General features: G+C 38.8%; 1 non-coding gene across 1 annotated transcript; it reads right to left on the bottom strand.

Moving 5' to 3' along the window:
• Nucleotides 1-9,105: 9,105 nt before the first annotated feature.
• LOC114672970 (U6 spliceosomal RNA) lies at nt 9,106-9,212 on the bottom strand. The gene has a single exon (XR_013405669.1). It is a non-coding gene; the product is annotated as a U6 spliceosomal RNA (small nuclear RNA).
• Nucleotides 9,213-15,215: the final 6,003 nt, after the last annotated feature.

The following is a 15,215-nucleotide window of genomic DNA, read 5'->3' as shown; positions in this document are numbered from 1 at the left end:
ACTGCCCGGGTTCAAGCAATCCTCCCATCTCCCATCCCAGCCTCTGGAGTAGCTGGGACCACAGGTGCATGCCACCATTCCCAGATAAAATTTCTTTTTATTATTTGTAGAAGTGAGGTCTCACTATGTTGCCCAGGCTGGTCTCAAACTCCTGGGCTCAAGTAATCCACCTCAGCTTCTCAAAGTGCTGAGATTACAGGTGTGAGTCACTGTGCCCAGCCGGTATAGTAATATTATCCAAAATGTAATTCACATTCAAATTCCACCAATTACTCCAATCATGTATTTGTATAGTTTTTGTTTTAAAATCCAGAGACCAATCAAGGATTATGCAGAGGATTATTTAGTTGTCATGTCTCCTCAAGCTTGTTGAAATCTAGTACAATAAGCCCCTGCTTTTTTTGACTTTCATGTTATCGATATTTTTGAGGAGTTCAGAGCAGTTGTCTTGTAGAATGTCACGTCATTTGGATTTGTTAAATTATATCCTCAAAAATTATATTAGGGTTAAGTATTTTTAATGTATTTTTAAATTTTTAATTAGTATGGACACATAATAGTTTGTATCTATTTACAGGGTACATATGATATTTTGATACAAGCATACAATGTGTAATGATAAAATACAGGTAACTGAGAGATCCATCACCTCAAACATTTATCATGTCTTTGGGTTGGGAACATTCCAAATCTTCTCTTCTAGTTATTTGGAAGTATACAATAAATTATTGTAACTATAATCACCCTACTGTGCTGCTGAACACTAGATCTTATTCCTTCTACCTAACTATTTTTGTATAGCGTTAAGCATTTTTGGTAAGAGAATACTACATGGCTGACAACGTAGGTACTTTCCATTGCTTAGCAGAAGAGGCACATAACGTCAGGTTGTCTCGTTATTGATAATGTCAAGTTTGATCATTTGATTAAGGTAGTGTGCACACGTTTCTATGTCGTGAAGATATACCTTTTTCTCTAAAATTAGTGAGGACCCTGTAGTCTTTCAGACTGTGTGGATATCCTGTTTGGAGATTACCTTTCACCACATTGCTTTTAGAATTCATAGATGATCCTTGCCTGACTCAATCATTATGCAGTGGTGATACGTTGGTGATTTTGGTTTGCTAATTCTGCGTTTCTTTCTACATTTGTTAGCTGGCATTTTCTCTAAAGAATTTTTTCACTGCCTATCTCTTCTTTTCGCTTAATTTTTTTTTTTTTTTTTTGAGACGGAGTCTCGCTCTGTCACCCAGGCTGGAGTGCAGTGGCCGGATCTCAGCTCACTGCAAGCTCCGTCTTTTCGCTTATTATAATAAACTAAAAGATTCATTTTTAAATGGTTGGCTTTGATGCTCAAATTGTCCCATATTTGGTCAATTGGTTCCTGTGTTCCCTTGAGTTTTAGTGCACTTCCTTCCTTTCAGGCTTAAGATATTCCAGGTTCCCTCTGTAATTCTCCCACCTCACACCTGGAACTAACAATTTCCATAAAGAACCCTGGTTCTTTTTGTGAGAAAGGTATGTAGAAGCCACATTCTGGGCTCTAGGTATGCTAATTGCTCCTGGGACTCAATTTATACTGATACTGCAATTCAAATCCAACATCACAGGATCCCTCACATTCCTCTATTCCACAAGTGTATCTCCCCTTCCCCACAGCAAGGGACTTGGTTTACCAAAGAACAAATTCATTTGCTCATTTGCCCTATCTTACATATACACAGAAAGCTCCAGAATTATTCTACTAAGACAACTAACAACCGAGTCAAGCTTCTTTGTTTTTTTTCTACCTTCAAAATATTTGAAGGATTTTCAACTAGACTTCCATGTATAAAAGTTACTTGAATTAATTCTTTCTTCTGTTTAGCTATGTTATCAACTTTATGCACAGTCGAGTTCTATTTGTTTTCAATGTTAGTAATCTTTTTCCCATTTTTAAAATTTCATTTGATTTTAAAATAATATGTAAACCACTTACATGGATCAAATGTCAAAATTATATAAAAAGATAATATTGAAAAACTCTCTCCTATCTCTATTCATTCCATTTATTCCCAATTAGCACCTATAAACATTTTCATCAGTTTTTGTCTTATCTTTTCTTTATTTCTTTTTATAAAACCAAGAAAATGTATTGCCCCTTTATTTTTACACAAAATGTAGTAAAATAAACTTCTTTTTTATTCATTGCTTTTTTTTTCTTTTACTTAATGTATCTGGGAAATCACTCCACCTTAATTGACAAATATCTTATTCATTCTTTTTTTGTGGCTAGTTGCTAAGTATTTTATAGTAACTAAAACCAAAACCAGTAAAAACAAAATGTTTTTTTGAGACAGGGTCTTGCTCTGTTACCCAGGCTGGAGCACCGTGGCAGCATCGACCTCCTGGGCTCAATTGATCCTCCCACCTCAGCCTCCCAAGTAGCTGGGAACACATGCATGCCCCACCACACCCAGCTAATTTTTTTTTTATATAGAGATGAGGTCTCACTGTGATGCCCAGGCTGGTATCGAATTCCTGAGCTCAAGCAATCCACCACCTTGTCCTCCCCAAATGCTAGGATTACAGGTGTGAGCCACTGCACCCAGCTGAGCTAAGGATTTTTAAAAGTGAGAATGAAAGAAGGGAATAAAATATAAAATATATCATAAAGTTAAAATGATTTAATCTTTGTGAACTGATATCCAAGAAAAGACAGATCATTGGTAAAGAAAAACTAGTTGATAAATATATCCTGGTATATTGTAGGAGTGAAGAGAATTTTTCCCTCCCCCTCTGAAGGTTTGAGTCTGTTGAAATGAACTGACGATTGACAGATTAATGGGAGAAAAGACATACAAATGTATTATTGTGTGTAAGCATGGGAGCCATACGAAATATGAGAATCAAAGAGGGTCAGATAGCTGAAGCCTAAATAACACCCTCCTCAGGGGAAAGAGGAAAATGGAGGATGTGGGCAATCAGGAGGGGTAGTAAATAATTTTCAAGGGAAAGAAATGGGCCCAAAGAGCAGACAACAGTTTGTAAATGATTCTCTTGGGAAACTAAATGAGCCCAGCAAATTATAGGAAGGTAAGGGGCAGAACTACGTTGTAAACAAAGGTTGTTTTGTTATGCTGTTGTTTCTCTCCAGCTGCTTTCAAGATTTTTGTTTGTTAGTTTTTAGTTTCCAGAAGTTTAATTATGATGTGTGTTGACTTGAATTTCTTTGGGTTTATCCTGTTTAATATTCACTTAAATTGTTGAATCTGTAAGTTTTTTTTTTTTTTTTTGAGACGGAGTCTCGCTCTGTCACCCAGGCTGGAGTACAGTGGCCGGATCTCAGCTCACTGCAAGCTCCGAATCCCAGGTTTATGCCATTCTCCTGCCTCAGCCTCCCGAGTAGCTGGGACTACAGGTGCCCGCCACCTCGCCTGGCTAATTTTTTTGTATTTTGTAGTAGAGACGGGGTTTCACCGTGTTAGCCAGGATGGTCTCGATCTCCTGACCTCGTGATCTGCCCGTCTCGGCCTCCCAAAGTGCTGGGATTACAGGCTTGAGCCACCGCACCCGGCCGAATCTGTAAGTTTATATCTCTGGTCAAATTTGTGAAGTTTTCAGCTATTATCTTTTCAGGTATTTTTCCAGCCCTCCCCTCTTCCTTCACTTCTTCCAGAACTCTGACGAAATGATGGTAGATTTTTAGTTTTGTTACTTAACCTCTGTTCATTTTTTTCAGTCTATTTTTTCTCTCAGTTCTTCAGAGCAATTTCCATTATTCTATTTTTCCATTCACTGACTTTTTCCCTGTGTTCCCACCATTCTGGTGTTGATCCTATTCACTGAACTTTTAAATTCAGCTACAGTATTTTTTATTTCTAAAATTTCCATTTGGTTCTTCTATTTATCTTCTATTTCTCTGCTGAAGCTGCCTATTACTTAATTTGTTTCAAGCATGTATAATTCCATCTCTGTTGGCATCTGTTGATTGTCTTTTTTTCTTTAACTTTTATATTAAGTTCAGGGGTGCATGTACAAGTTTGTTACATAGGTAAACATAGGGTCATGTGGGTTTGTTGTACAGATTATTTCATCTTAATACCCAGATATTAACCCTAGTATGCATCAGTTATTTTTTCTGATCCACTTCCTCCTCCCACTTTCCCTCATCTGATAGGCCCCAGTGTGTGTTGTTCCTTTCTATGTGTCCATGTATTTGCTTCATTTAGCTCCTACTTATAAGTCAGAGCATGTGATATTTCATTTTCTATACCTGTGTTAGTTTGCTAAGGATAATGGCCTCTAGCTCCGTTCATGTCCCTGCAAACAACATTATCTCATTCTTTTTTATGGCTGCATAGTATTCCATGGTGTATATGTACTACATTCTCTTTATCCTGTCTATAATTGATGGGCATTTAGGTTTATTTCATGTCTTTGCTATTGTCAATAGTGCTGCAATGAACATATGTGTGCATGTGTCTTTATAATAGCATGATTTATATTCCTTTGGGTATCTAACCAGTAATGGAGTTGCTGGGTTGAATGGTATTTCTGTCATTAGGTCTTTGAGGAATTGCTACACTGTCTTCCACAGCAGTTGAACGAATTTACACTCCCACCAACAGTGGGATTCCTTTTTCTCATTCCTTTTTCTCCACAACCTCACCAGCATCTGTTATTTTTCAGCTTTTTAATAACAGCCATTTTGACTGGTGTGAGATGATATCTTATTGTGGTTTTGATTTGCATTTCTCTAATAACCAGTGATACTGAGATTTTTATTTTCATATGCTTGTTGGCCACATGTATATCTTCTTTTGGAAAATGTTTGTTCATGTGCTTTTCCAACTTTTTAATGTTTTTCTCTTGTAAATTTGTTTAAGTTTTTATAGATGCTGAATATTAGACAGATGAGTATTTGTCAGACGCATAGTTTGCAAATATTTTCTCCTATTCTGTAGGTTGTCTGTTTACTCTGATGATAGTTTCTTTTGCAGTGCAGAAGCTCTTTAGTTTAATTAGATCCCATTTGTCAATGTTTGCTTATGTTGCAATTGCTTTTGGCATGTTCATCATGAAATCTTTGCCTGTGCCTGTGTCCTAAATGCTATTGCCTAGATTGTCTTCCAGCATTTTTATAGTTTTGGGTTGCACATTTAAGTCTTTAACCCATCTCGAGTCCGTGCTTGTATATGGTGTAGGGAAGAGATCCAGTTTCAGTCTTCTGCATATGGCTAGCCAGTTATCCCAGCACCATTTATTGAATAGGGAATCCTTTCCCTATTGCTCGTTTATGTCAGGTTTGTCAAAGTTCAGATGGTTGTAGGTGTGTAGTCATATTTCTGGGTTCTCTATTCTGTTCCATTGGTCTATGTGTTTGTTTTTGTACCAGTAGCATGCTGTTTTGCTTACTGTAGCCTGTAGTATAGTTGAAATGGAGTAGCATGATGCCTCCAGCATTGTTCTTTTTGCTTAGGATTGCCTTGGCTATTCAAGCTCTTTTTTGGCTCCATATGAATTTTAAAATAGTTTTTTCTAATTCTGTGAAGAATGTCAGTGGTAGCTTGATAGGCATAGCATTGAACCTATAAATTGCTTTGGGCAGTATGACCATTTTAACAATATTGATTTTTCCTATCCATGAGCATGGAATGTTTTTCCATTTGTTTGTGTCATCTCTGGTTTCTTTGAGCAGTGGTTTGTAGTTCTCCTTCTTGAGACCTTTCACATCCCTAGTTAGCTGTATTCCTGGGTATTTTATTCTTTTTGTGCCAAATGAGAATGGGAGTTTGTTTCTGATTTGGCTCTCAGCTTGACTGTTTTTGGAGTACAGGATTGCAATGATTTTTGCACATTGATTTTGTATCTTGAGACTCTGCTGAAGTTGCTTATCAGCTTAAGCTTTTGGGCTGAGACTAAGGAGTTTTCTAGATATAGGATCATGTCATCTGCAAACAGGGATAGAAATTCCTATTTGGATGCCCTTTATTTCTTTCTGTTGCCTGACTGCCCTGGCCAGGACTTCCAACAGTATGTTGAAAAGGAGTGGTGAAAGAAGGCATCCTTATCTTGTGCCAGTTTTCAAGAGGAATGCTTCCAGTTTTTGCCCATTCAATATGTTGGGTGTGGGTTTCTCATATATGGCTCTTATTATTTTAAGGTGTGTTCCTTCAATACTTATTTTACTGAGAGTTTTTAACATGAACGGAGTTAAATTTTATCAAAAGCCTTTTCTGCATCTATTGAGATAATCGTATGGGTTTTGTCTTTAGTTCTGTTTATGTGATGAGTCACATTTATTGATTTGCATATGTTGAACCTGGCATCCTAGGGATAAAGCCTACTTGATCGTGGTGGATAAACTTTTTGATGTGCTGCTGGATTCAGTTTGCCAGTATTTTTTGAGGATTTTTGCACTGATGTTCATCAAGGATATTGGCCTAAAGTTTTCTTTTATTGTATCTCTGCCAGGTTTTGGTATCAGGATGATGCTGGCCTCTTAGAATGGGTTAGGGAGGACTCTCTCCTCCTTAATTTTCTGGAACAGTTTCAGTAGAAATGATACCAGCTCTTCGTACATCTGGTAGAATTCAACTGTAAATCCATCTGATCCTGGCCTTTTTTTGGTTAGAAGGCTATTTATTACTCCCTAAATTTCAGAGTTCATTATTGTTCTGTTCAGGGATTCATTTCCTTCCTGGTTCACTCTAGGGAGAGTGTATATGTCCAAGAATTTATCTATTTCTTCCAGATTTTCTAGTTTACGTGCATAGAGTAGAGTTGTTCATAGTATTATCTGATGGTTGTTTGTATTTTTGTGGGGTCAGTGGTAATATTTCCCTTATTGTTTCTGATTGCATTTATTTGAATCTTCTCTTTTTTCTTCTTTGTTAGACTAACTAGCAGTCTATTTTACTAATTTTTCCAAAAAACCAGCTCCTGGGTTTATTGATCTTGTGAAAGATTTTTTATGTCTCAATCTCCTTCAGTTCAGTATTGCTTTTGGTTATTTCTTGTCCTGATAGCTTTGGGATTGGTTTTCCCTTGGTTTTCTAGTACTTTCAGTTGTGATGTTAGGTTGTTGAGATCTTTCTAACTTTTTGATGTGAGCATTCAGGACTATAAAATTCACTCTTCACACTCCCTTAACTGTGTCCCAGAGATTCTGGTATGTTGTATCTTTGTTCTCATTAGTTTCAAAGAACTTCTTGATTTCTGCCTTAATTTTACTATTTACACAAAAGTCATTCAAGAGTAGTTATTCAATTTCCATGTAATTGTATGGTTTTAAGTGAATTTCTTAGTCTTAATTTATAATTTGATTGCACCATAACCCTAGAGACTGTTCTAATTTCAGTTATTTTGCATTTGCTGAGGAGTGTTTTACTTACAATTATGTGATTGATTTTAGAGTAAATGCCATGTGGCAATGGGAAGAATGTATATTCTGTTGTTTTGGGGTGAAGAGTTCTGTAGTGGTCTATCAAGTCCATTTGATTTAGAGCTGAGTTCAGGTCCCAAATTATCTTTGTTAATTTTCTATCTCAGTGACCTGCCAATGTTGTCAATGGGGAGTTAAAGTCTCCCACTATTATTGTGTGGGAGTCTGAGTCTCTTTGCAGGTCTCTAAGAACTTGCTTTATGAATCTGTATGCTCCAGTGTTGGGTGTGTATATATTTAGGATAGTTAGATCTTCTTGTTGAATTGAACCCTTTACCATTATATAATGCCTTTCTCTGTCTTTTTTTAATCTTTGGTGGTTTAAAGTCTGCTTTGTCAGAAACTAGGATTGCAACCATGGCTTTTTTCTGTTTTCCATCTTCTTGGTAGGTTTTTCTTCATCCCTTTATTTTGAGCCTATGTGTGTCGCTGCATGTGAGATGGGTCTTTTGAAGACAGTATACCAGTGGGTCTTGGTTCCTTATCCAGCTTGCCACTCCATGTCTTTTAATTGGGGCATGTAGCCCCTTTACATTTATTTATTTATTTATTTATTTTATTTTATTTTATTTTATTTTATTTTATTTTATTTATTTTTTTTTTTTTTGAGATGGAGTCTTGCTCTGTCACCCAGGCTGGAGTGCAGTGGCCGGATCTCAGCTCACTGCAAGCTCCGCCTCCCGGGTTTACGCCGTTCTCCTGCCTCAGCCTCCCGAGTAGCTGGGACTACAGGCGCCCGCCACCTCGCCCGGCTAGTTTTTTTGTATTTTGTAGTAGAGACGGGGTTTCACCGTGTTAGCCGGGATCGTCTCTCGATCTCCTGGCCTCGTGATCCGCCCGTCTCGGCCTCCCAAAGTGCTGGGATTACAGGCTTGAGCCACCGCGCCCAGCCACATTTATTTATTTTTTTAGATGGAGCCTTGCTGTGTCACCCATGCTAGAGTGTCATGGCACCATCTCAGCTCACTGCAACCTCTGCCTTTTAGGTTCAAGTTATTCTCCTGCCTCAGCCTCCCGGGTAGCTGGGATTACATGCACCTGCCACAATGCCCAGCTAATTTCTGTACGCTTAGTAGAGACGGGTTTTCACCATGTTGGCCAGGCTGCTCTCAAACTCCTGGCCTCAAGTGAGCCAGGCCTCCCTTGGCCTCCCAAAGTGTTGGGATTACCAGCATGAGCTACCACGCCTGGTCCCATTTACATTTAAGGTTAGTATTGATATGTGTGGATTTGATCCAGTCATCATGATGTTAGCTGGTTATTATGAAGACTTGTTTATGTGGTTGCTTTATATTGTCACTGGTCTGTGTACTTCAATGTGTTTTTGCAGTTGCTGGTAATGGTCTTTCTTTTCTATATTTAGTGCTTCCTTCAGGAGCTCTTGTAAGGCACTTGTTTGTCTGAAAAGGATTTTATTTCTCCTTTGCTTATGAAGCTTGGTTTGGCCAGATATAAAATTCTGGGTTGGAATTTCTTTTCTTTAAGAAAGTTGAATATTGGCCCCCAATCTCTTCTGGCTTTTATGGTTTCAGCTGAGAAGTCTGCTATTAGTCTGATGGGCTTCCCTTTGTAGGTGACCTGACCTTTCTCTCTAGCTGTTTTCAACATTTTTTCTTTTATTTTGACTGTGGAGAATCTGACGATTATGTGTCTTGGGGATGATTTTCTTGGGCAGCATTACAAAAGATGAAATGCTTTAGAATTTGCATGTCATCCTTGTGCAGGAGCCCTGCTAATCATCTCTGTATTGTTCCAATTTTAGTGTATGTGCTGCCGAAGAGAGCACTGTCTTTTTTCAAACAGGTTGAGCTCTTCCTGGTTCTTGGTATTATGAGTGATTTTCAGTTGCAACCTAGACATTTTCATACTATGCTATGAGACTCTGGGTCTTATTTAAATTATTTTATCTGGCTTTCTTTGACATTACTCTGGTATACTGGAGGGGCATATTGCCTCATTATTGACAAGTGGAGGTAGAAGTCCAGTTCTCCCAGTCAGCCTTTGTTGATACCTGAGTTGTAACAGGTTCTTGTTACCACTGGGAGTGGGAATTCTAGAAGAATTCCACGGACACAACTGTGGAAAGCCCTGACTCTTTGCTACTGCCTTCTGACACCACCACACTGGGGAAGGAATGGGCTTCTTATTGTTGCCATGCGGAGGTGCAAGTCCAGGTTCCCCATTTGGTTTTCACTGACATGGTAGAGGTGTGGGAAAGGTCTTGTTACCAGCAATGGGCATGAAAGTCCCAGTTCCCTATTTGCCTTCTCTGATACCATCATGGTGTGGCGTGGTGTTGAGCTTCCTTGGTACAGCCTCTGATGGCTGGAAATCTAGGCTACCCACACAGTCTTCGCTGGTGGGGACAAGAATAGGTCACAGTCTTTTCTTTGGTGCTTGGTCAGAGTAGAGCAAGTAGGTTATTGGCTAAAAGTTTTTTGTTTTGCTATGCTGTCCCTTTCTTGTTCCTTTGGTTACAGAGAGCAAAATTTCATGGTTTTTTTTTTTTTTTTTTTTTCTTGTCTGTGCCTATTGGTGTTTTGAGGTTGCTGTTTCCTTCAGCTCTAAGTCTGGGATGTTGAAGTAAAAAGAAAACCCAGGAAACTTACCACCACATCATTCCTTGGGTCCCAAGATCCTTAGCCAGTCTGGATTCTTCTCTCCACCTTTCAGAGTCTTCTTATGTTTATTTAATACATAATGTCCCAGGCCAGGTGTGGTGGCTCACACCTGTTATCCCAACACTTTGGGAGGCCAAGGTGGGTGGGTCCCCTGAGGTTAGGAGTTTGAGACCAGCCTGGCCAACATGGTAAAACCCTGTCTCTACTAAAAATACAAAAATTAGCCTGGCATGGTGGAAGGCGCCTGTAATCCCAGCTACTTGGGAGGCTGAGGCAGGAGAATTGCTTGAACCTGGGAGGCAGAGTTTGCATTGAGCTGAGATCGCGCCATTGAACTCCAGCCTGGGTGACAGAGAGAGACTCGGTCTCAAAAATATATATATATACACATATAAAAATATATATTCCAAAGTTTTTAATTCTACTTTGTGAGAGAAATATGTTTATTGCATGTTGCTGAAAGCAGAAGTTCTCTGGTGTTGAATTTTTATCAGAAGATTTTTTGAAATCTCTTAAGATGATCTTTCTTTTTTGACTTTTTAATATGTTGATTTAAGCTGTTGTGTTATTGCTCATTGTGTTAATCCATTCTCACACTACTATAAAGAACTCCCTGAAACTGGGTAATTTATAAAGAAAAGAGGCTTAATTGACTCACAGTTCTGCAGGCTGTACAGGAGACATGTCTGGGAGGCCTCAGGAAGCTTACAAGCGTGACAGAAGGTGAAGGGGAAGCCAGCACATCTTACATGGTTGGAGCAGGAAGAAGAGAGAGCGAAAAGGGCAAGGGTTACACACTTTTAAAACAACCAGGTCTCATGAGAACTCATTCACTATCATGAGAACAGCAAGGGGGAAATCTGCCCCCATGATTCAGTCACCTCTTACCAGGACTCTTCTCCAACGTGTGGGGATTACAGTTCGACATGAAATTTAGGTAGGGACACAGAATCAAACCATATTACTCATTAACAGATGTTCTAAAATAAATCTATAGTATTACAGTTTTTTTTTTTAAGATGTATGTAATAGATTATTAGAACATTTGTATGCAAATTAGGTAAACATTTTTTAAAAAGAAAACTTGTATATTTAAACGTGTAATTGTACTGGGCATGTAATCCTAGCACTTTAGGAGGCTTCAATGGGAGGATTGCTTGAGCCCAGGAATTCAAGACCAGCTTGGGCAACATAGCAAGATTCCATCTTGACAAAACAAAAATTAAAGATTAAAAAAAGGGTAAGCTGGGTGCAGCAGCTCACACTTGTAATCCCAGCACTTTGGGAGGTCAAGGCAGGCGGATCACCTGAGGTCAGGAGTTCAACACCAGCCTGGTCAACATGGTGAAACCCCGTCTCTACTAAAAATACAAAAAAAAAAAATATTAGCTGGGCATGGTGGCAGGCTCCTATAGTCCCAGATACTTGGAAGGCTGAGCCAGGAGGATTGTTTGAACCTGAGAGGCAGAGGTTGCAGTGAGCCGAGGTCATGCCACTGCACTCCAGCCTAGCTGACAAAGAAGCCATCTCAAAAAAAAAAAAATTATCAGTAATTATCAGTTGTGTACAAAATAACTTATATAAAACCTTATTCTCCAGTTTTAAAAAATCATTCACATTTATTTTAAAGAGGATTACCTATTATTGAATTTTCATGTCCAATGATGTCCATTTTCTTTTTCTCTTTTTTTCCCTATCAGTATAAAATTGAATTTAAAATTAAATTGAGAAAAATAGTGTCCAGAATATTTTAACACTTGGTTCATTTTTGCTTACATAAGGTCCTTATTAAAATGGCAACCTGATTCTTAAAGTTGCTTAGAGAAAAAGTTTTGGGGTTCTCGATTCTTCTTTTTCTCTGCCTAGTTATCTCTTTAACTGTATATCCATATACCCTCTTTAAAAAAAAAAAAAAAAAAGGCAGGGTCTTTTTCTGTTGCCCAGGCTGGAGTGAAGTGGCACAATCATGGCTCATTGCAGCCTCAACCTCCTGGGCTCAAGTGATCCTCCCACCTCTTACTCCTGAGTAGCTGGGATTACAGTTGCACACCATCATATCTGGCTACTTAAAAAAAAATTTTGTAGAGATGGTGTCTCATTATGTTCCTCAGATTGGTCTCAAACTCCTGGCCTCAAGCAGTCTCCAGCCTCGGCCTCCCAAAGTGCTAGGATTACAGGCCTGAGCCAGCATGCCTGGCCCATCCATGTATCTTGATCTCACTTTCTTTAAGTCTTCTCTGACCCCTTTTCACTACCATCTCCTCCCTACATAAAATAAAACTCCCATATCTGCTTTTCCTTTCTTCCTTACTTTGCTTTATCTTTTTTTTCTTTATTTATCCCTACCTGGTATGTCCTGTATTTGCTTATTTATGTACACTATAAGCTCTGTCAGAGCAGAGAAGTTGTTTCTTTCAGTCCTTTATCCTAGATCCCAGAATGATACCTGGCATGCTGTAGAGATTCAATAAATATTTCTTGGATGAATGGCTTGATTTTAAAAAGTGGAGATTATGGTGTCTACGTGGCTTTTAGTGAAGATGGCTTGCCTCTGTACTATTCATTGTAATTTGTCATTTGTATTTCTTATTATTGCTTCATCTCGATGTTATGAAGCCAAAACTTCTGCTTTAAGGTATAAAATTAAATTCCCTAATAAGAGAGATAGATGCTTATATGTGTAACAATCTACCAAAATGAAGGTTTATCTCCATCCTGGTATGATACGTATTATGGACCATAATTATGGTACATACTATGGGCAGTATGCTAATGAAGGACATGGCAAAGAATGCGTGGGGAGTTTAATTGCAAGTCACCACTGCAGTTGAGTCCAACCTTTCTGCATAGAGCCATTCATCATGAGTGACAGGCAAGAGAGGAGGAGAAGCAGCAGATTCTTCCACGGATCACCCTCTCCCCTACTTGCCTCACCCTGTCATTCCGTTTACAGTCCTCTCTGTCTGCTGCAATCATTCCCAGAGGACGTATTTATCACCATGAAAAAAACTCGAATGACATCAGCAGCAGCACTTACAACTCTGCGCTGTGATCCAGTAAATAATGTGTGCTCAGCATGTGGAAGTGGGGAAGCAGCCCTTAATATCATCAAAAACCAGGCAGGGATCTCAAGCCTTGGCCTTACCCAGGAGCTGGTTAGGCACGCAGAATCTCAAGCTCCACCCCAGACCTGCGTTTTAATGAGACTGCCGGTGATCTGTGTGGACACTGAAGTTTAAAAAGCACTAGTCTGTAGACTTGACTAATACCCAAAGCCATCATCTCTTTAAGACGTGATTTTAAACCATTGTGTCACAAATAGAATCCAACTAAAGTGAGAAAATAAAGCTTTTCCTGTCTCACCCCAGGGATGAAGTAGAAACAGAAGTTGAATTAACACGTTGAATTAACCCATGTGAGTTCATGGTTTCCAAAGCTCTTATGTGTAAATATCTTCCTGTTCCCTGTAAGATGAGCATGATCATTCCCGTTTTCTGTGGAGTAAACTGATGTTCAGAAAAATGAACTGATTCTCCCAAGGTGACCCGGTCAGTAAATGGAAATAAGATGGCCAGAACCAATCCTCCCCCAACCCCACAACCCCCTAATCCCACTCTCTTCTACCTCATCACAACATGTTGAAGTTTTTAAAAAATCTCTTCTTTCTGTCTTTCACTCCTTCCTTTTCTCTCTTTCTCTTTTAAAAGGTGAAACATAGCTAGTCAAGGCATATTGTTTTTCTTTTTATGACTGAATCCCACATTTATTTAATGAAGTGCAGCTCTGAATAGAAGATCAATTTTTGATGATTCTTTGCAAATCATTTGTTTGAATCTACCTGAAATGCCTCTGCTTCTGGAGAATGTTCATTACCGCCATCTGGTTTATGTTGTGTAGCTATAAATTAGATATAATTACATATAGACAGATGTAGATAGTTATTATAATATAGATACATTATATTTATATAAATTATATATAATCAGTATAAATCATATTGGCGTATAGTTTATATAGACAGAAATTAAGTGCATATTTGGATCAGCCGAATGAGTCCACAGCATTGTAGCAATCAGTAAAGCCATCCCCAGTGAAGCAATACCACTCAGCTCTGGCTTGTTTCTTAAATATGTATTAATGTTTAGGAACATTTTTGCCTCTAGAAAGAAAACAAAATTTTTATAATTTTGGGAGAAGAAATAAATTGTGAGGATTTGAGATGAGTGGGGGACACATGCAGGGGTTCCCAAAACCCGTTTTAAAAAGATACACAAAAAAGTAGAAAGTATCTGTATTTTGACTTAATATGTGTGTGGGGGGGTGGGAGGAGCCCACTCTGTGGTTATGCACATGCACACACGTAATTTGATCCTAGTACCTACTTTAAAATCTTTCCTTAGAGCCTTTTAGGACAGATCCTATGCACTTTAGCTAATATCTTTGCAGAATCTGTAGAAGACTGACAATAACAGCGCTGAGTGGATTATACTCCTGTAAACAAAATTGTCAGTGATTAAGATAGAGTATACTTATGGCCGGGCGCAGTGGCTCATGCCTGTAATCCTAACACTTTGGGAGGCTGAGGCGAGCAGATCATGAGATCAAGAGGTCAAGATCATCCTGGCCAACATGCTGAAACCCCATCTCTACTAAAAATACAAAAATTAGCTGGGCTTGGTGGTGTGCGCCTGTAGTCCCAGCTACTCAGGAGGCTGAGGCAGGAGAATTGATTGAACACAGGAGGCGGAGGTTGCAGTGAGCCCAGATTGTGGCACTGCACTCCAGCCTGGCAACAGAGTGAGACTCCGTTTCAAAAAAAAAAAAAAAAAAAAAGAGTGTACTTAGATGAGCTCCAGAATGTCATCAAAGCTTGCATTTTAAAACTCTTCCAGCTCTTTTCTGTAGATTCTTTGGTAAAAGTAATGAAAGGAACAGCTGAAAGTTTTAACTTTTTACTTCTCTACAAACCTCACATTAAATAGCCCGTTGGCGGGGGGTGGGGTGGGGGGGGAAATAAAATATTAAATGTAACAGACTTACAGAGTTTGTTTAAGTGTCAAAAAACAGTTCTGTTTGGGAATCAGAAATCTAGTTTTGAGAGAACACAACTTGGGTAGCCCCTGTTCTCCCATCAACATACCAGAGGGCTGTAAGTTATAAAAATATGG

The sequence above is a fragment of the Macaca mulatta genome, chromosome 15 (genome assembly GCF_049350105.2).
Source record: "Macaca mulatta isolate MMU2019108-1 chromosome 15, T2T-MMU8v2.0, whole genome shotgun sequence".
Classification (NCBI taxonomy): domain Eukaryota; kingdom Metazoa; phylum Chordata; class Mammalia; order Primates; family Cercopithecidae; genus Macaca; species Macaca mulatta.
Note: the sequence above shows the minus strand (reverse complement) of the source record. Positions and strands in the feature narration are given on the sequence as shown.